The sequence below is a fragment of the Kogia breviceps genome, chromosome 19, assembly GCF_026419965.1.
Source record: "Kogia breviceps isolate mKogBre1 chromosome 19, mKogBre1 haplotype 1, whole genome shotgun sequence".
In the NCBI taxonomy this organism is placed as follows: domain Eukaryota; kingdom Metazoa; phylum Chordata; class Mammalia; order Artiodactyla; family Physeteridae; genus Kogia; species Kogia breviceps.
The window spans coordinates 16,766,621-16,792,812 of NC_081328.1; the positions used below are offsets into that span (position 1 = coordinate 16,766,621).

The 26,192-nt window shown below is 44.3% G+C and overlaps 1 long non-coding RNA gene across 1 annotated transcript in view; it reads right to left on the minus strand.

Moving 5' to 3' along the window:
• Positions 1–4,756: 4,756 nt before the first annotated feature.
• Positions 4,757–26,192, minus strand: part of LOC131746514 (uncharacterized) — a 28,773-nt gene continuing 7,337 nt past the window's right edge. Inside the window, exons 3-4 of the long non-coding RNA XR_010838163.1 lie at positions 9,553–9,657; positions 4,757–6,136 (exon numbers count right to left, since the gene is read on the minus strand). This is a non-coding gene — a long non-coding RNA (uncharacterized lncRNA). The remainder of the gene's footprint in view (positions 6,137–9,552; positions 9,658–26,192) is intronic.

Consider the following 26,192-nt stretch of genomic DNA (forward strand, 5'->3'; position numbering starts at 1 on the left):
ATCCTTAGGAACCTGTACGGTCTTATGCAGGCAACACTCACAGAAGATGGGAAACTGAGGCCTGGTCTTCACTGAGAACTAGAGAAGAGACTGTCAAAAGAACCTGGGCTGAATTGTTAATGTCCCCCTCATGATGTCATTCAAGACCAAGGCCGCTGGGGCTGGGGCTGACTCATTGGGTTTGGAGGTATGGTCGTGTTGTGCTCTCAGTGCAGAAACACACCAAGCAAGAAGTGGAGTTGCTCCGCTACCGGGAATGGATGTCCCCGCCCCCCATCACTCATCCGTGGAAGAAGTCATCCTGCAACATAAAATAAAGACGAGGGCTGCCAGTGTCCACCTAAAAGGAGAAGAAACTTGTCCTCCTCCGTGAACCTGCAGGAGTATCGGACAAAAAAAAGCTGGGCAGAAGATTGCCAGGCTCTGTGACGTGCCCTCTGACCTGTATCTTGTCCAGGATGGCCGGGGTGGCAAGTGACAACCAGGACAGAACATGGAATCACCCCTCTAGAGGGTCACAGAAAATACTCAGAGAGGAGACCAGCAAGATGCAGCTCAAGTGACCATAATATGGATGCTAAATGATAAAGTGATCTCTCTCAGTAGCTACTGGCTGTGGCCTGGACCTGTTTGCTCACTTCCGCTGGGCTGCGAGTTCCTGAGAGCCAGACCTCTTACTCGTCTTTTTGTCTCCAGAATGATCCTGGCACAGAGAAGGGCCTCAGTAATCACACAGTGGAGGACCTGGGAAGCCAAGCCCAATGCTGCAGAGAGGAAAGCTGCGGCACAAGGGTATCAGACCCTCGAGGGGCACAGGGCAATTGTGGGGAATCTCGGATGATGATTTTTCTCTGTACTTCCCCATAGAAAGAAAGAGGCGGTCCCTCCCATCCTCAAATATGCCTCTTGACAGAATTTGCCTTCCAGAGAAACAGTGTGGAAAAACAAGCAGAAAAATGTAACAGGGAGTAGTTCTTGGTAAGCCTGTGTCCAGGTAAAACATTCTGCGGATGAAGAAGAACAATCACCAACAGCAAACCCCCAGGCAGGGCCAGACCACCAGGGCCTCCGTTTGCCGGCAGTGACCCGTTTCTGAAAATGACCTCTCTCCCAGGTACTGCAGCGATCACAAGGAACTACTGCATCCCAGAGCCATCCCTGCCTGGACTGAAGTCAAAGAGAGACCATGAAAGAGCTGGGGCCTGACCAGTTCATCTGAAGGAAGTCCAAGATCAAGGCAGCTCTGCCAACAGCATCCAAAAGCAAGAGGGTTCGGGCAAACTTGGTCTCACTGTTCTCTGCAGTCCTTCTGATGAAAGGGACTGGCATAGTTCTACTGTCCAGCTGGCTAAACAAAAAAAGAAAATTTATTCAGGAGTAGACTTGAGACAAAACATCGAGAAGTAACACCCCAAACCATGGCCCGATAAGGAAACTACAGCACATGCCAAACTCTAAGCAACAAGAACCAGCCCTGCTGCAACCACTACCGCAGCCAGCACTGTTTTCACTTCTGCATCAGGAACTTGACCTCGTTACCCCTGGGAACCACCACCGCAGCAGCTGCCACCACCAAAAGCTGGGCACCTCTGCTGCCATCCACACCAGCAAACATAGCGGCTTCACCCAAGCCTGTTTCTTCCTGTGGATCCCATCTGAAGCAAAAGGTCTGCACGGGGCGTCCCTGGTGGCGCAGTGGTGGAGAGTCCGCCTGCCCATGCAGGGGACGCGGGTTCTTGCCCCCGTCCGGGAGGGTCCCACGTGCTGCGGAGCGGCTGGGCCCGTGAGCCATGGCCGCTGAGCCTGCGCGTCCGGAGCCTGTGCTCCGCAACGGGAGAGGCCACGGCGGTGAGAGGTCCGCATACAGCAAAAAAAAAAAAAAAAAAAGGTCTGCATGGACGCATCTGATTGGTGGAGCCTGGTCACATGCCTGCATCCCAGTCCCAGGGCATGTGGGAATGTAGGTTCTGACTTCCTCACTGCGAAGACAGAAGAGGAATTTCCCCAGACACACGAAGACAGTTCAAAAGACATTGGGCCCTACAAGATGAAAAGAGTTCTGTGGATGGATGGTGGTGGTGGTTGTACAACAATGTGAATGTACTTAATGCCACTGAGCTGTACACTTAAAAATGGTTCAGATGGGGACTTCCCTGGCGGTCTAGTGGTTAAGATTCCGTGCTTCCACTGCAGGGGGCACGAGTTTGATCCCTGGTTGGGGAACTAAGATCCCTGTGTGGTGCAGCCAAAAAGAAAAAGGTTAAGATGGTAAATTTTACATGTATTTTGCCACAGTTAAAAAAAATTTTTCAAGTTAAATTAAAAAAAAAAGACAAGACACTGGGCAGCTGTGAATATGACAAATGGCCACCCCTGATCTCAATAAACGTTTAGTGCATAAGTAAGTAAAGGTATTAGGTGGGGGTGCTGGACTCCCAGACACACAGTAGCTGTCACCAGTCACTGTTTAACATTTCTCAGTTTACTGAGCATTTTTTAGTGTACTCTGTGCTTCCTGCTATCAATGCTCATACCGCACAGGATGACTGTTGTTTACATAATTATAGCTAATTTGCATAAGTATTTGCAACGTGCCTGGTGCTTACACACATTATCTCAACCCTCACAATAAACGGTGAGGTGGGTGATGGGTGACTGCATTGTTCAGAGGGAGTAACTTATACTGGAGGAGGAAGAGGGTATCAGTCAACAGAAATAGAAAGTGAAGTCAGTGAAGTCAGGGCAAAGATCCAGAAGAACCTGTGGAGGAACAGAGAAAATAAGAAGAGAGAAACGTCAGCCTGTTTATGTTTTGGGGGAACCACAAAAGCGAGGGGCCTAGGAGAGTCTGGAACACAGGAGAAGTGTAACCAAATAGGATCAGGCTAAAATGGCATAGATCCAGTACCCCTGGCAACAGGCCCTCACTCTTACAGGCATGATGTTCTAATGAGAGAAGCCACGTATGAAGAAAGTTAAACAGTCATCCCAGACGGGGCCACATAGAGTCCAGCTGGCTCTACCCTAAGGAAAGTTCTGGGAGGAAACTGAGAGGAGTTTGTGCCATAAGTTGAGGTCAAGGGAGATATCATCTGAATCATGCATGATAAAGGATTAACTTGAACTACACACTCAAGGGAACATATGGGTCCAGCCCGTACCTGTTGCTTCTGCCACTGGGGTTGATCAAAGTCTGTGTGACTAATCAATTGCGTGTGTGCTCATCCAAATGGCCTCACGTGTCCCTCCCTGGCATCTCTGCCTGGAGAAAACTCCAGATGGGAAAAGGGTGGAAGTTCACTCCCTACTTTGGGACTGGGCAGCTGCAGCAGCCCTCTATTTACACTGTTCTCCTGACCCCCTACTACCACCCAGCTGGAGTCTGCCCCAAAGAGATTTGGGGAGTAGGACAGAGGGTTCATAGGGTTATAATTCAAACTGAAGATTGGAGAGGTTAAATACCCACTCAAGACTGCCAGCTAGCAAGAGGTGGAGCGGGGATTTGAACTTAGTCTAATTCCAAAGCCCACACCCTTAATCACCAAGAATAGATCCAGATTCCTGTAACTAGCTGTGAGACCCGAACAAGTCTGTTTAGCTTGTTGAGTCTATTTTCCCGCAGGTAAAAAGGTAACACCCTACGGGGTGATTGAGAGGATTGGAAATGATGCATGTCAAGTCTTAGCTCAATGCCAGGGCCCCGATAAAAGAGCATCAGTGAGCAAAAGTTATACTCATTTTCAGAGGGAAACTCCCAGCCTCATGGATTAGGAACCCGATTAGGGTTACATGGCCATTTGCTATCAAAGACTGGTCTTGATCCTGGGTTTTTTACCCCACATTCCATGCATCTGTCTGGCTCATTTGAGGGTTTGGGTGGGAATGTGAGGAGGACTAAATCTAAGCATCTTGGGCTTCCCTGGTGGCGCAGTGGTTGAGAATCCGCCTGCCGATGCAGGGGACACGGGTTCGTGCCCCGGTCCGGGAGGATCCCACATGCCGCGGAGCGGCTGGGCCCGTGAGCCATGGCCGCTGAGCCTGTGCGTCCGGAGCCTGCGCTCCGCAATGGGAGAGGCCACAACAGTGAGAGGCCCGCGTACCACAAAAAAAAAAAAAAAAAAAAAAAAATCTAAGCATCTTCCATTAAGAAATTCAATTTTATTTCATTGAGGACAAGGCTGTGTGCATCTGCTCCATGTGGAGAACTATGGCAGGTACTGAAGAATGGGGCAAGACGGAGGTGAGCCGGCTCTGTCCTCGAGGGCAGTGATGTGGCCGGTGAATGGGCCTGGGGCAAAGTTGTAGCAAGGGTACCCTTCCTGTCTTCTTCCATCAGGGAAATGGGTTTAGCTAAACCAGTCATTCTTAACCTCGGTCACACATTGTTATCACCTGGGGAGCTTTAAAAATGCTGCCACCCGGCCCCAGCCCCAGAGGTTCTGAGTTCAATGGTCAGGCATGCAACCTGCGCGTCAGTGAATGGGGCAGCCAGGCTGAGAACCCCCAAGCTAAGCAAAGATGCAGTTCTTGGGCGAACTGGGGTATGGGAGGAGGAGGGAGTGTGAGTGGGGTTTTTCTGTGTCAGGGAAGTAAACGGACCAGTGAGGAGAATGTCCAGGGCTGTGGTCCTTAAGGCCCTAGACGCAAGCCCTGGACACTGATGACAGGAACAGGACAGAGCCCCTGCCTCTTAGCGGGCAGCTGCAGGTTTCACAGGCAAGACCTCAGACACGCAGTCAGGACAAACACGCTTCCATCAGCCTGAGACACGGTTTATTGCAAGAGCTGTTCACCAGGCACATGAGAAAGAAAGGTGTGACTCTAGCTCTGGACTGGCCTTCCTGACCATGGGAGGCAAGCCGCATGGCCACCTGGAAACGGTCTGTTGTGTTTCCAAACAGTCAGAAAAATAAAATGCATTAATATTTTATTAGCAACTCTTAAAAGTTCCTGTACTGGCATGAGTTACAACAGACACAACTACTTTCGTATATTTATGTGTTTAGCACTTAATTCACACTCGCTTGCATTGCAAGACACCCAGCTGTAACACATTTTTACTGCGTTCTGTTTTTCCACATTCATCAGACTTTATTGATTACTAACAGCCAGGACTTCTAGAAAGCAGTCATCTTGTTTCCAATCATCCCCTTCTTTTTTCAGGGTTATCTGTCCATCTTTGTTACTATTGAATGTGCTTTCCATGCTGCTTTCTCTTTCGTCTCCCGTCTTTCATTAGTTTTTCCTCTATGGTTTCTCAGTTTTTACAGACTCTTCCACCATTTTGTGCTTCTTAAAATACTAAGACATAAGACTTAATTGAGGAAAATACTCAGAAAACTCAATTCTTTTTTCTTTTATCTCCCCAACCCGACGTGGGTGCCCCAACCATAATTCCACACCCTTCTCTTTCAGGGTCACCTTCCCAACCTTCCACCCAGGTTCAAGAGCCCTAGAATTCCTGAGGCCCTGCCCTCTAGAGGCTCCGCCTCCTTATTAGACAAACTCAATCCCTGGACCCACCTCCAGCTCAGATGTTCCACCCAAACCCCTCCTCAGGCTCCTCCTCCACCCAGGCCCCACCCCTCCACCTTCACAGGCTCCTCCCTAAGCCCTACCCCTCTCCCGACCCGAGAAGCACCGCTCCCAGGGCCGGAGCCCTATATACCACCACCACCACCACCCCTAAGCCTCGCCGGGCCCCGCTCCCCTGCTTAGGCCTCTTCCTTGCCCTGCCTCAGGTTGCATCTAAAGCCCCCGGGATCGTGGCTCCCAGGCCGCTGAGCTCGGACTCAGGGGCTCGAGGCACGTGGCGGCCATCTTGTGGTAAACTCGATTCTTATACTTTCAAGTGTTGTGTGAAGTCCGAAGTCGGTGGTATGTCGAACATTATTTGAGGTAGAAATCCTATGCTTGGCTTTGATGTAGAATGACTGAAAGCTCAGAAACATGCATAGAACTTCTCATCGTCACCACCTATGTCGATATGGGTCGTCGAGGAAGCAGATGCTGGACTTAGATGCAGAGCTGGAGTCAGGAGTGAAAGATTTGCTGGAGGGCCATAGCTATGAACGATAAAGGCTGAGGAGGCAGGACTGGGCTAGGAAAGCCTTCAGAGGGCCATGCAGATCCTATCCTGTTAAAAGAAATGCAAGAGGAAGAAAAATAGGTCCGGGAACATCTCAGACCACAGTGCAGATCATGCAAAGTCTTGGGCAACCCAGTGGGGAGTGAAGCAAAGTTGCCCATTTAGAGGGGTCTCCCAAGGGCAGAAACGGTGGGTGCCAGTGTCTCCACCACACTCGGTCGTTGGCTTGGGAGACGCCAGGGAAGAGTGAAGCTGGCTTAAGTGCTGCAGCTGGAGGCGATCAGCTAAGCGCATTCTTCGCAGCTGAAAGAACTTCACAAGTTCTTTCTCGTAGGGAGATCCAAGCACTGCTTCTCTGTAGCTGCCACGCCCCCTCCCATCTCCTGACAATGCAAGCCTTTATAAATGAAAGGCTCAGCTTCGTTAAGGTTATTAAATGCTTGTCTTTTCTAGGCCTGGCGTGATCAAGTAAACACCGTGCCTAGCTGAACCGTGGGGGAAATGCAATTAAACGTTGTACAGGGAGATCTAGTTGACAGTCAGTGGCAGAGCCACGGGTAACTGTTTTCTTTCTGCTTTTCTCTATGTCCCAAATTTTAGACCTTGATCATTTATTTTTCTTTTTGATTGGAAAATATAATGAACATTTTAAAATTAGTCTCCATATCATACCTTTTTTTTTTTTTTTTTTTTTTTTTTTTTTGCGGTATGCGGGCCTCTCACTGTTGTGGCCTCTCCCATTGCGGAACACAGGCTCCGGACGCGCAGGCCTAGCGGCCATGGCTCACGGGCTTAGCTGCTCCGCGGCATGTGGGATCTTCCCGGACCAGGGCACGAACCCGTGTCCCCTGCATCGGCAGGCGGATTCTCAACCACTGCGCCACCAGGGAAGCCCCATATCATACCTTTTTGATCCAAAATGGCATCCCCCAATTTGACAGCCCAACAAACTGCTTTCAAATAGGAGAACATGGTAACAGACCAAGCATAGCTTTGAGCTCAGACAGATCTGAGCTTGAACCCTGGCCCTGTGACTACTACTCTGAACTCTGGGCAGGCCCTTACCCCCTCTCAGCCTTCACCAGGAAAGGCAGACACATGTGCTTACTTCTCATCTTTGCTTTAATAAAGCATTTTAAAATCGATGTTTAAGCCTCCCAAAACTGCTAGAAATTTCTAAAAATCCACATTCAAAGGACAAAGAGTGGCCATAGCTGAGGAAATCCAAAATACTTTCCTGGGAAAGTCCTAAAAATGAGTTCTAAAAACCTCCTCGAGGGGCTTCCCTGGTGGTGCAGTGGTTAAGAACCCACCTGCTAATGCAGGAGTCACGGGTTTGATCCCTGGTCCAGGAGGATCCCACATGCCATGAAGCCTAGAAAAAAGCCCGCACGCAGCAACGAAGACCCAATGCAAGCATAAATAAATAAATAAATTTTAAAAAATAAATAAAAGCCTCCTTGGCAGCAATTGCACTTCTAGGTATTCATGCCTAAGAATTCAAAGTAGAGACTCAAACATGTATTTATACACCCATGTGTATACACCCATACAGCAGCATTATTCACAATAGCCAAAAGGTAGAAACAACCCAAATGGCCATTGACAGATGAACGGGTATGCAAAATGTGGTATATACATACTATGGAATATTATTCAAGCTGAAAAAAAGAAGGAAATTCCAAAATACACCGTAACACAGATGAACCTTGAAGACATCATGCTAAGTGAAATAAGCCAGACACAAAAGGACAAATACTATATGATTTCACTTATATGAAGTACCTAGAAGAGTCAAGCTCATAGGGACCAAAAGTAGACTAGAGGTTACCAAGGGCTGGAAGGAGGAGGAAATGGGGAGTTAGCGTTTAATGGGTACAGAGCCTCAGTTTGGGATGATTAAAAAGTTTTGGAAATGGATGGTGGTGACGGTTGCACCGCAGTGTGAATGTACTTAATGCCACTGAATTGTACGCTTAAAAATGTTACAATGGTAAATTTTATGTTCCATAGATTTTGCCACAATAAAAAAGAATTTCTAAAACCTCCTTGTCGATGCAGTGTTACTAGTTAAACACAGGCAGGGAGCAAAGCTGAGCTGCCTGCAGGTGTTTCTCACATGGAGAGACAACATACAGCTTGTGCAATTCATTGCATTTTTCATCACTTTAAATTATAAAAATAAAACCACATCACAGAAAAATTTGAAACTAAAGAAAAAATTCATAATCCCATTTCTTTTCTTCTTTACAGGATTTTATTTTTAGACCTAGTTGTAACCATAGTGTTTGGACAAGTCCCAAAAGTGACTTCCAGAAACCTCCTTCATCTGAGCCTCAATTTCCTTAGCTTTAAAATAGGAGTCATATTTCCAGAAACCTCCTTGGCAATGCCCAGAGCAAGACAGACACTATGATTTCTCTTGGGATGCTCAGCCATGCTTCCCCCGGAGTAGGAAGCATCCATTCTCCAGTGGATGTGAAGAGCTGGGATGGTGGCAGAGGGGAAGGAGAGTAGGAGGAGAGAAGGCTAATGGCTGTCTATGATTCCACAGGTCATTGGCACACATGTACATGCATGTGCACATGTACACGAGCACACACAGGTTCTCCCCCTGCTGAGGGTCTATAACATCTCTGTGGCTCTGTTGCAGGTTGAAGTGCAAAAGGAAAAAGGAACTGGTTGTTGAGGTAGCCCCAGGCCCTGGACATGAGGACAATCTGGCTGATGGCTGAGACCCTCTGCAGGGAGCCCAGGACAGGGTGCTCTGGGAAGAATGAGGTGGATCTATGGCCTCCTGTTCATTTTGATTCCCACCAGGACAGCAGAATGCAAGTCTGGGGCTGGACACACCCATGTTCGAGTCTCAGTGCAGCCTTAAGCAAGTGACTTGCTTTCATCTGAGCCTCAATTTCCTTGTCTTTAAAATAGGAGTCATACTTCCTACCTCCTGATGGTGTTATGAGGCCTGAAAGAGAAACCATGCAAAGTGCTTGGCATGGAGCCCTCACTAAATGGAGGCCATATCAGACACCGCCCTCCTAAAGCCCCAGAAGCAACTTCATTGACCCAACCAACCAACCAACCAATACTGAAAACTTTTCCACTGTGGACCTGGTTGTGAACTCAAGTGAAGAACTCACCAAAATTATTTTAACATTGTAAAGAAACACTGGAAAGACTTAATAAAAGGTTCACTTAAGTAGTTTCTCAAACCACATTAGCAATCATTCCATGACAAATAAATTGACCTGGCTAGAAGAACAGATTCTGGAAATAGCTTCAGACGGTCTTGACACAAAAATCTGTTGAAGAGGAGGCACATATATCATTCTGATTAGAAATTCACTTTTACTCTCCAATTCAATCAAGGCAGGCAGGTATTAGTCTGAGGAACACTAGTTGCTATAATAGATGAACTCCAGAATGTCAGTGGCTTAATATGGTAGGAATTTATTTCTCACCTCAGTTAATCTCAGTGTTCCTGGTGGACAGGCAGCTTTTCTCCATGTGGTGACACAGGAACCCAAGTTCCTTCCATCTTGTGGCCCTACCATCCCCTGGGGCCTCTTTATGGCAAGTGGAAAGAAAACAAAAAAGTGGAAAGGTTTCATTGCTTCTTAAAAGTTGACCCACAATCATCACACTTCACTTCCACTCACATGTCATTGATGAGAACAAGTCACATGGCTACAGTGGAAGTAAGACTGGGAGAAAATATTTGCAACAAATACATTTGATGAAGTTCTTTAAAGTTCTGTGTCTAGAATATATTAAATATATTATGAAGAATATATTATACATAATAATATATAGAATTTAAACTCAGAATATATAAAGAACTCATAATTCAATAAGACAAACAATTGAGTTAGAAAACAGCAAAAGATTTGAATAGACACCTCATCAAAGAAGATATACAGATGGCAAATAAACACATGAAAAGATGAAAAGATGCTAAATATCATTGGTCGTCAGGGAAACTCAAACTAAAACCACAATTATATCGCACTGTACACCACTAGAATGGCTAAAATTAAGAAGACTGAGTATCCCAAATGTCGGCAAGGATGTGGAGCTACTGGAACTCACATGCAAGGCCAGTCAGAATGTAAAATGGTACAAACTCTCTAGAAAACAGTTTGGAAGTTTTCTTATCCATACATAAAGTTATGTATACCACTGGACGCAACTATTTTATTTTTATTATTATTCATTTGGCTGCGTCAGGTCTTTGCTGCTGTGCGTGGGCTTTCTCTAATTGCAGCATGCAGGGGCTACTCTTCTACTGCACCACCAGGGAAGTCCCCCCAACTATTTTAGAGTATACATTTTTTCAGAAATACATGGAACATTTAAGAAATTTAATTATATTCAGGTCTTAAATTTCAAAAGTTTGATATCCTGTAGACCACTCTTTCTGACAACAGTTCAATTAAATTTGAACTCAATTACAAACAGAAAACTAGGGGGAATAAACGTGTTTGGAAATTAAGAGGCATATTTTTTTAAAGTCATGGGTTAAATAATAAATCAGTGGAAATTTTAAAAATACTTAGAATTCTACAATAACAACAGTACTGCATGTTAAAACTTATAGAGTTTACCTAAAGCATTACTGTGCTAGTAGGAAATGTATACTTTTAAATGTTTTTATTACATAATAAGTTTTTAAAAATAGATAGAAAAACTAATAGTAGAACAAACCCAAAGAAAGTTGGAAGAAGGGAATTATATAAATAAGAGCAGAGAATAATGAAATATAAAATAAACATACACAGAAGGATCAACAAAACCAAAACTATGGGGTTTTTTTTCCCTTTTTTCTTGGTCACACTGTGTGGTATATGGGATCTGGGATCTTAGTTGCATGGTATGTGGGATCTTAGTTCCCCAGCCAGGGGTTGAACCTGCTCCCCTTGCACTGGAAGCACAAAGTCTTAACCACTGGACCACCAGGGAAGTCCCAAAATTATGTTATTTTAAAAGATTAATAACACTAACAAACCCCTGTCAAAATTGATCAAGAAAAAAATAACAGAAGGCATAATATTAGGAATGAAAAATGGTATATAACTGCAGGTGCCACATAGATTGAAAAGATGGAGAATATTATATACAATTTTATGCCAATAAGTTTGAAAACAGAAACATATGGACAAATTCCTAGAAAAATAAGCTGACTCAAGAAGAAATTTAAAATCTGAATAATCCTATAATCATTAAAGAAATTGAATCAGGGACTTCCCTGGTGGTCCAGTGGTAAGAGTCCGTGCTCCCAATGCAGGGGGCCTGGGTTCGATCCCTGGTCAGGGAACTAGATCCTGCATGCATGCTACAACTAAGAAGCACGCATGCCGCAACTAAGAAGTCTGCATGCTGCAACTAAAAGATCCCTCATGCTGCAACTAAGACCCGGTGCAGCTAAAATAAATAAATAATAAATATTGTTTTAAAAAAGAAGAAAGAAATTGAATCAGTAGTTTAAAATCTCACCACAAAGAAAACGGCAGGTCCAGACGGTTTTATTAGTAACTTCTATCACTCAAGGAACAAATAACTCCAATATTAACTCTTTAAAATTACAGTAAAGGAAGAAACACTCCCCAATCTATTTTATATTAAAATTAATACCAAAACTGATATGAACAGTGCACGAAAGAAAAATTATGAGACAATTTCACTGACAAACATAGACACAAAACTCTTCTTAAAAAATTAGCAAACAGGGCTTCCCTGGTGGCGCAGTGGTTGAGAATCTGCCTGCCGATGCAGGGGACACGGGTTCGTGCCCCGGTCCGGGAAGATCCCACATGCCGCGGAGCTGCTGGGCCCGTGAGCCATGGCCGCTGAGCCTGCGTGTCCGGACCCTGTGCTCCACACGCGAGAGGCCACAACGGTGAGAGGCCCACGTACCGCAAAAAAAAAAAAAAAAAAGAAATTAGCAAACAATTCCAGCAACGTATAAAACAATCTTGACCAAGTTCAGCTTATTGTAGGAATCCAAGATTGTTTTAATGTTAGAAGACCAATTCATGAAATTCAAAGATTTAAAGGAGAAAAATGATATGATCATCTCAGTAAATGGAAAATTTTTGATAGATTTAAATATTCATTCATGAAAAAAGTAAATACAAAAAAAATCCTTAGAAATCTAGTAGAATTTCCTCAACCCCTAAAGAGTATCTACAGAAAATTGGCAACAAAAATCCTATTTAATGTGAAACATTGAATGTTTTCCCTTTGAAGCCAAAAAAAGAACTTCTGCTAACATTTTCATTCAGCACTGTATTGGAGGAAGAGAACTAAAGGTATAAGGATTGGAAAGCAATAAGTCAAACATTCAATATTCATATATATTATCGCTACATGGAAAACACAAAAATTTATAGAGAAATTATTAGTTTTAAAAAGAGTTCAACAAGGTGCCTGAATAAGAAATTAATATACAGAAGTCAATGAATTTCTACAATCAGTAACAAATAAAAATTTATTTAAAAGATAATCATGCCAAAAATATAAACTGAAATGAATAAATCTAACAAAAACTATGTAAGAGCTTTATGGAGAAAGTTATAAAACTCTTTTGAAAAACATTAAAGATCTAAATAAATGGGGAGGGTCACGGGTACTTTTTTTTTTTTTTTTTTTTGCGGTACGCGGGCCTCTCACTGTTGTGGCCTCTCCCATTGTGGAGCACAGGCTCTGGACGTGCAGGCTCAGCGGCCATGGCTCACGGGCCCAGCCGCCCCGTGGCATGTGGGATCTTCCCACATAAATTTGTACATGACAGAGCTAGGATTTGAATCTGGAGAAACTTGGGTGAATCTGGAGGAACTTGGGTCTACACATTGGGCCATAAGCCAGTGCCAAAGTTGTAGAAGTGAGTCATGGTCTACTGGGAAAGTCAAATATGCACATAGATGTGTCTTGATAACACAACTTGGATAAAACGAGATGATCAAGAAAGACATCTAAATGAAGCAAAGTTAATGACCTGGGAGTGATGGGGCATGTTGGAAGTACAGTGAGGGGCCTATCAGACTCTAGAAAAGAAACACACAGAAACAGTGTGGGTGAGTAGTAACCAAGTTAGCTTAATATTGGAATGTGGAGGACTTCTAATGCCTAGTTAAAGGAGTTTGGACTTTATCTTCCAGTTAATGGTAAGGTAGAGGAGTGACAAACAGCCTTAAGATTCATTTGTCTCCTCTGTGTTGGGTGAATGCAGTAGACACAACCAATGACAAGATGACCAGTGAACCAGTGAGGAAGCCCATGGCACACAATGACGTGGCCTTATGGTGGGTGTTGGCCATCAGATTGGGAGAAAGGAATGGTTACAATGAGTTTGGCAAAGAAAGCATGGATAGGGCTTGCAGCTGTTTAGCTGGCCAAGGGAAACTAGTTAAGATTAAGACCAGGAATAATACTAGGGTACTATCAGGAATGCAATGTAGCCTCTAAAAATGATAGTTATGAACACTACATAGCAATTCAAGGAAATGCTTAAAAGGATAAGTGGAAGGACCAGAATTTTTACATTCACACGTAGCTAGGATTACAAATCTCTTTTTAAAGCCCCAGAAAAAATACACCCAAACAAATTAAGTGAATCATCCTATCCCGAAATCTTATTTCTACTCGGTTAGTGTTATGGAGTGAACTGTGTTCCCCCACCTAAAATTTGTATGTTGAAGCCCTAACCCCCAATGTAACTGTATTTGGAGATAGGGCATTTAAAGAGGTAATTAAGGTTAGATGAGGTCATGAGGGTGGGGCCCTGATCCTATAGGACTGCTGACCTCATAAGAAGGGGAAGGACACCAGAGTTCTCCCTGTGCACACAAACAAAGAAAAGGCCATGTGAGCACAAAGCAGGAAGGCATCATCTACAAGCTGGGGAGAGAGGCCTCACCAGAAACTAATACCACCTACACCTTGATCTTGGACTCCCAGCCTCCAGAGCTATGAGGAGATACATTTCTGTTGTTTAAGCTACTGAGTCTGTGGTATTTTGTTATGACAGCACAAGCAGATTATTGTAATACAGTTAGCCAGCCAGTCACCAAATCCTGGCAACTCTTATCTTTGCAATTCTTGCTTTCTTCCTCACCAGGTCCACTGCCAGTGTAGCTGAAGATCATCTTGTGCCCAGATGAATGCAATCGACTCTCTTATCTTTGACTTTGTACTTCCTGACTTGCTTCTTTTTTTTTTCTTCACATGCATTCTTTGGTCCTAGTTTCATCCACTTTTTCCTCAGAAATTGACAAGCATCCCAATTGTATATCACAGTTACTAAAGAACTTTTTAAACAGTTGTAATTGCTTTCTTGATCTTTTCGAAATAGCTCCAATCATATCAGTTATTTTACATGTAAAGCATTTTGAATCGCTTTAATGATCCAACCTGTTCTTTTTATGTGCTTTGGATTGGCAAACACCCTCTTCAATTACAGCACTTATAAATGAATATGATTCTCAGAGTATGGTTTTACCAGTATAGAGCTTACATAAGACTTTGCTTCATCTATATCATGTTAAAAAATATGAGTACATCCTTGCTCCTAGTCCAAAACAGTTAGACTCTAATACTCTTCTGCATCCATTTTTATTTATTTTAATGGCCTTTTCCTCATCTATGGTTTTATTAATTTTTAATTTCTTTTTTACAGTAGGTTCTTGTTGGTTATCTACTTTAAATATAGCAGTGTGTACATGTCAATCCCAAACTCCCAATAAATCCCTCCCCCACACCCTTCCCTCCTGGTAACCATAAGTTTGTTTTATAAGTCTGTGAGTCTGTTTCTGCTTTGTAAATAAGTTCTTTTTTTTTTTTTTTTTAGATGTTGGGGGTAGGAGTTTATTAATTTATTTATGTATTTTTGCTGTGTTGGGTCTTCGTTTCTGTGCGAGGGCTTTCTCTAGTTGCAGCAAGCGGGCCTCTCACTGTCGTGGCCTCTCTTGTGGAGCACAGGCTCCAGACGCGCAGGCTCAGTAGTTGTGGCTCATGGGCCTAGCTGCTCCGCGGCATGTGGGATTCTCCCAGCCCAGGGCTCGAACCCGTGTCCCCTGCATCGGCAGGCAGACTCTCAACCACTGCGCCACCAGGGAAGCCCAATAAGTTCATTTGCATCTTTTTTTTAGATTCCACATAAAAGCAATATCATATGATATTTGTCTTTCTCTGTCTGACTTATTTCACTTAGTATGACAATCTCCAGCGTTATCCATGTTGCCGCAAATGGCATTATTTCATTCTTGTTAATGGCTGAGTAATATTCATTGTATATATGTACCACATATATACAATGATTTGCTTCTCATATTCCCAGCCACCAATCCCTACCTTGCCCCCTCCTGACTATCATCTCAAACATCTGAAATGTTTGAATCTGATGCCTGGTATTTTCCTCTAGTACCAGCCCTTGGCTCCCTCTTTCCAGAACTCCCTGCACTCACCTCAAAGGTGCAAGTTCTCTGACCTCTCCACGTGAACTAGACTTTTGCACTGTAAGTGCCCTTTATGCACGTGTGTCAGTAATATCGGTAGGATCTATTCCTAGCAGTGAAATTTTGCTAGGGCAGCTGACGCATTTTAAAATGTACACTTTAAATTTTGATAGACACTGTCAGATGGTCTTCTATAGGACTTGTACCAGATTAAACTCTACCCAATAACGTATAAAAGAACCTGTTTCCCCATACCATCAGCAGCAGTCTTAACCATGTCTTTGATCTTTGACAGAGTGAAAGGTAAAAATAGTATTCCACTTTTGTTTTAATACAAATCTTTCTGATGACAAAGGCTGAGGCATCCATTTCAGACAAGCACTCAAATAGCCCGCATGAAGACAGTCTCTTTCCACGTTTCCTGCCTCATCTCTGTGGGTCTTTCCTTAGCTCCACATTCCCAGACTTCTATTGCAGACAGAATTTTCCACATGGAGGGGAAGAGGACCACCACAGCCTTAAGCCTAAATCATCCCAGCCTACCAAACAAACTTGGTTCTCCCAGCACCCATAGGTCAGATTCCAGGAAGAACTGTGACTGGTCTTTCTTGGGTCAAGTGTTTGCCCCCGAGTCGGTCACTCTGGCCAAGAGGAAAGGAGATTCCACTAGGCCAGGGCTAGGTCATGATACAATAGTTTGCAAGAGCAAGAGAAGCCCTATTATCAGAAGAGGAAAGAGGTACTGAGCAGATAAAAACAAATGTCTACTCTTCCAGGTAACACCTGCGCTGATGGAACCCAGCACACAGGGCACCTTTCCCAGTGTCACGCTCACTGACTTTGCCACATCCCAGCAGGAATGAATCAGATGGCACCACCCCCCAAGAAAGAGCCCAGCATCCTGTGCTGCCCCACATCTCCAGGGCCATAGGTAACCTATTCTGATTGGTAATCGAGGAGAGGAGCATTTGAGTTCTTCTTGGAACAATGGGAATGTTTTTCTAGACAGTGATTTGTACAAACTTGGCAGTGGGGTTTTACAGAGAGAGGAAAATAGACACTGACATCTCTGATGCGAAACTGTGAGTCCTCCCAGAACAAAGCTGAGCCTCAGTTGGACAGGAAGTATTGGGGTTTGTGATGCAAAGAAGGAAAGTCTTCTGGCTTTAAAGGTTAGGCGAACACTGGTTTAGAGCACAAAGTCTGCAGAAGCTGCTTCCTGGGGGATCTTTTAAATACAACAAGCCAATGCTGGCAATGGAAAAGTGAACTGGGCACACGTGTACATTGTTGGTGGGACTGTAAACTAGTATAAGCCTTTCCAAGAGCAATTTGGCAATCCTGTCTCTAAAATGCCAATACCCTTTGACCCACAAGTTTCATTTTCAAGAAGCCACTCCAAGAAAACAATAGAAAGTGCTGAAGACGCTTTATACAAAAAAGATGTTCACTATGCTTATTATTTATAACAGTGAAAGTTTAGAAACAACATAAAGGAACAGTTAGATACATTATGGTAAATCCTCCCCATGGGATATTTCTCAGTAGTTAAAAACGAAGTCTAGTCAGTTCACAGAAAACAAAATATAAGTGGCTTTCAAAGATTATTCAGGGCTTCCCTGGTGGCGCAGTGGTTAAGAATCCACCTGCCAATGCAGGGGACACGGGTTCAATCCCTAGTCCAGGAGGATTGCGCATGCCGTGGAGCAACTGAGCCCATGCGCCACAATTACTGAGCCTGCACTCTAGTGCCCACGAGCCACAACTACTGAGCCCACACGCCACAAATACTGAAGCCCGCGAGCCTAGAGCCCGTGCTCTGTAACAAGAGAAGCCATGGCAATGAGAAGCCTGCGCGTCGCAACAAAGAGTAGCCCCTGCTCGCCGCAACTAGAGAAAGCCCGCGCGCAGCAACAAAGACCCAAAGCAGCCAAAAATAAAAATAAATAAATTTATTTTAAAAAGATTATTCAGCCTTTCTCATGAAAAAAAAATTATGTTAAAAGTGGAATTTGGGGGCTTCCCTGGTGGCACAGTGGTTGCAAGTCCGCCTGCCGATGCAGGGGACACGGGTTCGTGCCCCGGTTCGGGAAGATCCCACGTGCCGCCGAGCGGCTGGGCCCGTGATCCATGGCCGCTGAGCCTGCGTGTCCGGAGCCTGTGCTCCTCAAGGGGAGAGGCCGCAACAGTGAGAAGCCCGCGTACCGCAAAAAAAAAGAAAAAAAAAAAAAAAAAGTGGAATTTTTACCTTTCAGTTTGTCAAAGATCAAAGACATTGTTAATACTCTGTGCTGGCGATGGCATGGAGATGTTGCTGTGCTCACAGGCTTTCTCTAGTTGCAGCGAGTGGGGGCTAATCTTCGTTGAGGTGCGAGGGCTTCTCATTGCGGTGGCCTCTCTTGCTGCGGAGCACAGGCTCTGGCGTGCGGGCTTCAGTAGTTGTGGCACACAGGCTTCAGTGGTTGTGGCTCGCAGGCTCCAGAGCACAGGCTCAGTAGTTGTGGCTCACGGGCTTAGGTGCTCCGTGGCATGTGGAATCTTCCCAGACCAGGGCTCGAACCCGTGTCCCCTGCATTGGCAGGCAGATTTTTAACCACTGCACCACCAAGGAAGCCCTTTTTTTAAAATTTTTATTTTCGCTGCATTGGGTCTTCATTGTTGCGCACAGGCTTTCTCTAGTTGCGGCCAGCGAGGGCTACTCTTCGTTGTGGTGGGTGGGCTTCTCATTGCTGTGGCTTCTCTTGTTGCAGAGCATGGGCTCTAGGCACACGGGCTTTAGTAGTTACAGAATGTGGGCTCAGTAGTTGTGGCTCATGGGCTCTACAGCACAGGCTCAGTAGTTGTGGCGCACGGGCTTAGTTGCTCCGTGGCATGCGGAATCTTCCCGGGCAAGGGCTCGAACCCGTGTCCCCTGCATTGGCAGGCGGATTCTTTTATTTTTTTATTTTTTTTTTGTGGTACGCGGGCCTCTCACTGTTGTGGCCTCTCCCATTGCGGAGCACAAGCTCTGGACGCGCAGGCTCAGCGGCCATGGCTCACGGGCCTAGCTGCTCCGCGGCATGTGGGATCTTCCCGGACCAGGGCACGAACCCGTGTCCCCTGCATCGGCAGGCGGACTCTCAACCACTGCGCCACCAGGGAAGCCCCGAAACAGGAACTTTTATATGTTATTGGGTAGAGTTTAATTGGGTACAAGTCCTATAGAAGGCAATCTGATGGTGTCTATCAAAATGTAACAGGTGTACATTTTAAAATGCATCAGCTGCCTTAGCAAAATTTCACTGCTACAAATTTATCCTACAGATGTTACTGACACGTGCAAGAAGGGCAGCACTGTTGCTTGAAACACTGTCTATAGCAACTAAAGAAAGGAATAGTCTTCAGTAGGAGACTGGATAATATATTATGGTACAACCATGAATTTTATTTTATCAGCCATTAAAAAGACCATGTCGGGCTTCCCTGGTGGCGCAGTGGTTGAGAGTCCGCCTGCCGATGCAGGGGACACGGGTTCTTGCCCCGGTCCGGGAAGACCCCACATGCCGCGGAGCGACTAGGCCCGTGAGCCATGGCCGCTGAGCCTGCGCGTCCGGAGCCTGTGCTCCGCAACAGGAGAGGCCACGACAGTGAGAGGCCCGTGTACCGCAAAAAAAATAAAAATAAAAAAATAAAAATAAAAAGACCATGTCAAAATCATATGTGCTTTTGTGGGATGACTTCCAAGATACATTAAGTGAAACAGACAAGAAAGCAAGGTGCAAACTAGTATGTCTGGCACTCTATTATTTGTGTAGAAAAGCCCATTTGTGTTTGAATATGCATAGAGTTTCTCTGGATACACAGAAAATTATGACAATGTTTCCTCTGGAGAGGATGACTGAGGTCAAGGGTGGGAGAGAGACTTTTTATTGTACACTCTGCCCTATTCGAATTTTTTAAAATCATGAGTATGTATTTCCTTTTCAAAAAAAAGACAATAAAAATAATACAATACATAGGCGAAAAAAGGATGTCTATATATGTTTACAGTTATATAAATAAATATCTATATTATAACAAGCAAAAAAATTAAAATTATTCATAGAGTATATTCACTTATGTGAAAAGAGAAAAATGTTTAGAAGAAAATAAGGAAATGTACTAAAATGTTACCCATTTTAAGAGTTTAAGAGTGATTCTGAGTGATTTTATTTAGTGATTTTATTTAGTGATTTTAAGAGTGATTTAAGAGTGATTTGTCTTTCAACTTTTTCTGTCGTTTCCAAAATGTGTTTAATAATCACATTTTACTCTTATAAGAGAAAAACAAAAACTTTAAAACATTGTATTAAATTAAAATATAGTATCCATCCATCATTATAGTCTAAATGCAGAAGGTAAAATCAGGTGAGACAAGAGGTATTAACTTTTCAACTCCATGATTCTGCATTAATGAAGTTTGCTGTGGTTTATTAACTCCTTTTCACTTTTTTGGGCTTGGCAACTGCTGCCGATAAAGACAAGACCTAGTTCATAAATCAGTCTCAAGAAAACTGTATTTATAATACCCAGTACCAATGGATATGCAGTTGGATGAGCTTTTTCAGACATTACTGCATTCAAATTGATACCACCTTTTTGGAAAGCAACTTGGCTACATGAATCTGAAGCTATAAAGAGTGTTTATGCCCCGTGACCCAGTAATTTGACTTCTGGAATCTTAAGGAAAAAGCCTGAAATACCAGAGACATTTACACATAAAGGTCTTAATTAAGAATGTTATGCAATCATAAAAAATTACAATTATGAATAACATGTAGCAACACGGGGAAATGTTTACAATACAGCATTAAGTGAAGGGAAAAGAATACAGAAAAGTGTATATCCTACTACTACAACTGCTTCATAAAATACGTGTGGAAAAATCCCAGAAGAGTTTTACAACAACATGGCCACAGGGCTTATGTTCAGGTGGTGGGACCTTGGGGGAATTCTTGATATTTTTCTCCTTTTCTCTTTTCCAAAATGTTTATAATGTATTTTTAATAATATATTTTCAAATACGTAAAAATTTGAAGTCTGGGCTGTTCCACGGGAAATAATGACTCTCTATGTTATCGTGTCTCTAGTTCCCTTAACTGAAAATAAAACTCCTTCCTCTCATGTAATAATAACGGTCACTGATATTTATTAAGCAACTACTTTCTGCCAAGCTCTTTACACATTTTAGTTCAATGACTTCAGTGAAGTAGAAATTCTTATTATATACCATTTTGCAGATGGGGAAAACTGAGGCTCAGACCGGCTAAATGACTCAAGCAAGAGGTGACAGCATCAGGATTCAAACCCACGTCCTTCTAGCTTTAAACCCAGTTCTTTCCATCATTATACTGTCACAATAACTACCCAAAACAGTTCTCAGGGTCCAGGGTGTGCCAGGGAGAGTACTAATGCTTTACACACATTCGCTCATTTAATAGCACTGTAGATGGAGATGGTGTCCTCATTTTACAAATGAGGAAACAGTGGCTGAGGGAGGTTAAGTCACCAGTACAGCTGTAAGAGGTAGAATAGGGATTCTTTTTTTTTTAAAATATATTTTTTGGCTGTGCTGCAGGGCATATGGGATCTTAGTACCCCAACCAAGGATTGAACCCACGCCCCCTGCAATGGAAGCGCAAAGTCTTAACCACTGGATTGCTAGGGAAGTCCCACAACCGGGATTCTAACCCAAGATGGCCTGTGTTGGGAACCATGATACTGTCGTGCCTTCCCACAACAAGGAAAAACCCAAACCCTCCGAGCCCAGGATGCAGGGCACCATCCCTGGTGCGGCCACTGTCAAAAAGGAAGCACCTGGCAGGAAGGTGAATGCAACAGGAGGAGCTGGGCTCCCGGGGCTCCCCCGCTGGGCAGGGCCGGCTCTGCACGCACTGCACACCTGAGGCCCCCGGCTGCATGAGCTGGCGCCGTGCACAGACATCCGTGTGGCCTGGCCTGCGGCCAGCACACATGTCACGTCCTCCTGCCAGCGCTGACAGGGCTGGTGCTAATCTGCCCAAAGGCCTCAAGAAAAGCCCTTAAAGCTGTCTTTAAGGATTCCTGGTTCTGGGAGGTATGGGGAGACAACACCGCCTCCTCCATGGTGGAAAATTCCAGGGCCACCTGGCTTGGCAAGAGAAAGTGATGTCTAGCCTCCTTGACCCCCAGGAGCCAGAGGGCCCTATGCCTGGACCCAGAGGCTGAGCCAACAATATGAGCCAGGGATCCAACTCTCTGGGAAACAGGAAGTTCAGGTCAGCCTGGGGGTGGGGGGAGGGGGGGACCAAACCAGAGGGACTCAGGCTAGAGGCCAAGTGAGACCAAGGGGCCTCTGAGATGTGGACACAGCTGAGTGGACAGACCAGCACTGAGGAGAGCTCTGAGGATACGGAGTGTTAGGAACACTCATAGACAGCTGGGAGGAGTAGTGGACCCAAGTATTTGGAAGATAGGTTGGCATCACCCAGTACACACACACTCTACGACCAGGTAGTTCTACTTGTCATAATGCACCTGGAGAATCTCTTCCACCACATGGGCCCCAGGATGTTCATAGCAGCACTGCTCATAAAAACAAAAGCTGCAAACAGCCCAAACACCCGTGGACATGAGAATGGGTTAATACATATATAATTCTCTATTCAAGAACAGACTTGTGGTTGCCAAGGAAGAGGTGGGTGGGGGAGGGAGGGACTGGGAGTTTGGGGTTAGTAGATGCAAACTATTACATATAGGATGGGTAAACAACAGGTCCTACTCTATAGCACAGGGAACTATATTCAATATCCTGGGATAAACCATAATGGAAAAGAACATAAAAAAGAATGTATATATGTGCATAACTGAGTCACTTTGCTGTACAGCAGAAAGTAACACTTTTTAAATCAACTATACTTTAATTTTAAAAAATAAAGATATATATTCTCTATTCATACAAGGGAATAAATAGTACATGGCCATAAAAATAAATATGCTATAACTTCATGAGTGAATCCCATAAACACACTGTTAAACTAATAAGGGAAATCACAATATAATATATATGGTGTGGTTTCATTTAATAGAAGTCCAAAAAACTCTCCAGACTAAACAATGTATTGATTGGGAAGGAGGAAAGGGGAATTGGGGTTGTTGGTCAAGCCCTAAGCCTCTGTCTTCAGGACCTTCTTTTGGGGACCCAAGTTACCAGCACAAGGGCAGATCCTCACCCACAGACTCACCATGTCCACACTCTTGTCTCCACCACCCACCCAGCATCCATGGCCCTTTTCTCGTGTGCGATGTCAGTCTCTTCCCTCCTCCCTAACCCTCCCGCAATCTCTGGGGAATTGATAAATTGCCCTTCATTTCATATTTCTTACCACTGGCATTCCACATTTGTCATCTCCTCTCCCAAACTAGACCCAGGGCCTGGCAGATCATTGAGAGCACACAGAAAGGCCATCTGAACTGGGAGCTCTCTTCCCTCACAGTCATGAGCTCCATCAAAACAGAGATGGTCTGTCAGTTAATGTGGAATCACAGAATTTCTGAGGCCACCCGCCCCTAAGCCCTTATTTTATCAGGTGAGAAGCTGAGGCCCAGGGTTCCGTGTGATGTGACTGGTCTAAAATCACAGCTAGTTTGAAGGCAGGGCTAGGACTGGGACCAAGGATTCCTGAACCCCAGTCTTTTCTCCTACAATGTGCTGTCTCCCTAAAGCTGACGTTGAACGGACTTCTGATTCTGGCCACGGAGCCGACTAGACACCCCAAACTACTTCCTGCTGAAACAGTCAAAAGGCTGGACAAAACATTTTCAGTCCTTTAAAGGCATCAAGTGAGCTGGCATAAAGGGTTAAGAATAGTCAGAGGCCAAAGAGGAAGGGAAAGCAGGAAACCGGAGAGAATGTAGAAGCTGGCTTTCTCCCCGAGGACCTGTGTCCAACGCACGTGATCTTGAGCACTGGTTTTCAAGGCCTCACAGAGTGCGTGCACAGGGAGAGGGAGACAAACCCCGGCCTGGTCAAGGTGAAGAATTAAATGGAGAGCTTCCCATAAGGCTGGGCCCCATCTTCAGTACAAGAGTGGGTGAAAAATAAACTTTTCCCCCCAGAGGAGCAAGGAAAATTGCCCATGTTAAACATTGGAAGCAGGTGGGAAGGAAAACAAACAAACAAAAAAAAACCTTTACCGTGAGAATTCTTTAACCACAAGCCAGCTCTTATATATATATATTTTTAAAGATAACTTCTTTTTTTTTTTTTTTTGGCTGCACCGCACAGCATGCGGGATCTTAGTTCCCCGACCAGGGATTGAACCCGTGCCCCCTGCACTGGAAGCGCAGAGTCTTGACCACTGGACCGCCAGGGAAGTCCCAGCTCTGATATTTAAATTCAGAGATAGTGGGCAAAAATCGTCAAACTGATTGAGCAAGACTGGGGGTGGGGGTGGGTGGGGGCGGTGAGCGAGGCAAGAGTTAGCCGTAAGGCTCTCCGGGACAGAGCATTCCGGGCAGGCAGAGGTGATCGCCAACTTAAAGACCCTAAGGCAGAGTCAAGCCAGGCTTGTTCCAGGAACACGAGAAGGCCCAAGGGGCTGGGGCAGGGAGAGCCAAGGAGAAGTAGAAGGAGATGAAATCACAGGAATAACAGGAGACCAGGTTGGCCAAGGCCTGGCATGCTGTTGTAAGACCTTAGACTCTTCCTCCAGAGTGTGGGTCCACTGGAGGAGTTTGAGCAGAGGATTAAAATGGTCTACCTTATGCACGACAAGGATCACCCTGTAGTGACGGTAGCACGACAACGTGAGTGTACTTAATGCCACTGAACCATACACGTTAAAATGGCAAATTTTATGTTATGTATATTTTACCACAATTTTGTTTTTAAAAAGATCACCCTGGCAGCTGCTGTGCTCATACGTGGAATGGAAGCTGGAACACCAAATAGGAAGACCTTCCAGGAATCTAGGTGAGAGACGATGGCTCCAGCAAGGATGGCAGCAGGGTAAAGGATGAGGTCATATTTTGCACGTGCTGGATGTAAGGTATCAAAAAAGGGAAGATCGTGGTGACGCCAAGGTTTCTGGCCTGAGCAATTGGAAGGACAAAGTTGCCATCGACTAAAGAGGGAACAGGTTTATAGGAGAACGTAAGAGTGAAGTTTGGGACTTACTGGGTTTGAGATATCTATTAAATATTCGGGTGGAAATGTCACGTGTTAGCGAAGATGTGGAGCAGGTAAAACTTTCACACACTTCTGGGGTAGTGAAAATTGCAACAACCTTGGAAAACCCTGTGGCAGCATCTATGACCCAGTGATTCCATTCCTAGTATACGTCTGATAGCAAATCTCTACACGTGTTCACCAAAAGACATGAACGAGAACATTCATGACAGCATTCTTTGTAACAACCCAGAAGTGGACACGACCCATCAACAATAGATTAGATAAAAGTGATATATTCACATAACGACATTTTATCGAGCAATGCGAATGAGCGAGCTACTGTTATGCAGTAACGTAGATGAATCTCTCATTAGAGAATATAATCTTCACAAAGTACAAAGTCAGACAGAAAAAGAAGATGAATCTGATCCAGCAAACCCACTCCTGGGCATGTATCTGGAAAAAATGAAAACTCGAATTTGAAAAGATACATGCATCCCAATATTCATAGCAGCGCTATTTACAATAGCCAAGACGTGGAAGCAACCTAAATGTCCATCGACAGATGAATGGATAAAGAAGATGTGGTATACATGTACAACGGCATATCACTCAGCCATAAAAAAAGAATGAAATAATGCCATTTGCAGCTAAGTGAAGTAAGCCAGGTAGAGAAAGACAAATATCCTATATCACTTATATGAGGAATCGAAAAACAATGATACAAATGAACTTATTGATAAAACAGAAATAGACTCACAGGCATAGAAAAGAAACAAATGGTTACCAAAGAGGAAAAGGGAGGGAAGGGACAAAGTAGGAGTTTGGGATTAACAGATACACGCTATAATATAAAATAGATGAACAACAAGGCCCTACTGTATAGCACATGGAACTATATTCCGTATCCTGTAATAACCTATAATGGAAAAGAATCTGAAAAAGAATACATCTATATAACTGGATCACTTTGCTATACACCTGAAACATTGTAAGTAAACTATACTTCCATTTAAAATAATTAATTGATTTTTTAAAAAAGAATATGAATCATGTGGCCAATTTTAAAGTTTGAAAACAGATAAAACGGGTGTTCAAACAAAAATCTGTACACGAATATTCACAGCAGCAACTATTCATGATCGCCCAAAGGTGGAAACAACCCAAATGTCCATCAACTGATGAATGGTTACAGAAATGTGGTGTAGAAATACAATGGAATGTTATTCAGCTGTAAAGAAGAAATGAAGTACCGACACATACTACAACATGGAGGAACCTTGAAAACATTTTGCTAAGTGAGAGACACCAGACACGAAAGGCCATGTATCGTGTGATTCCATTTATATGAAATGTCCAGAATTGGCAAGTCCATAGAGACAAAAGCAGATTCGTGGTTGCCAGGGGCTGCGGAGAATGCGGGATGGGGCGTGATTGCTAACAGGTGTGGGGTTTCCTTTAGAAGTGATGAAAATGTTCT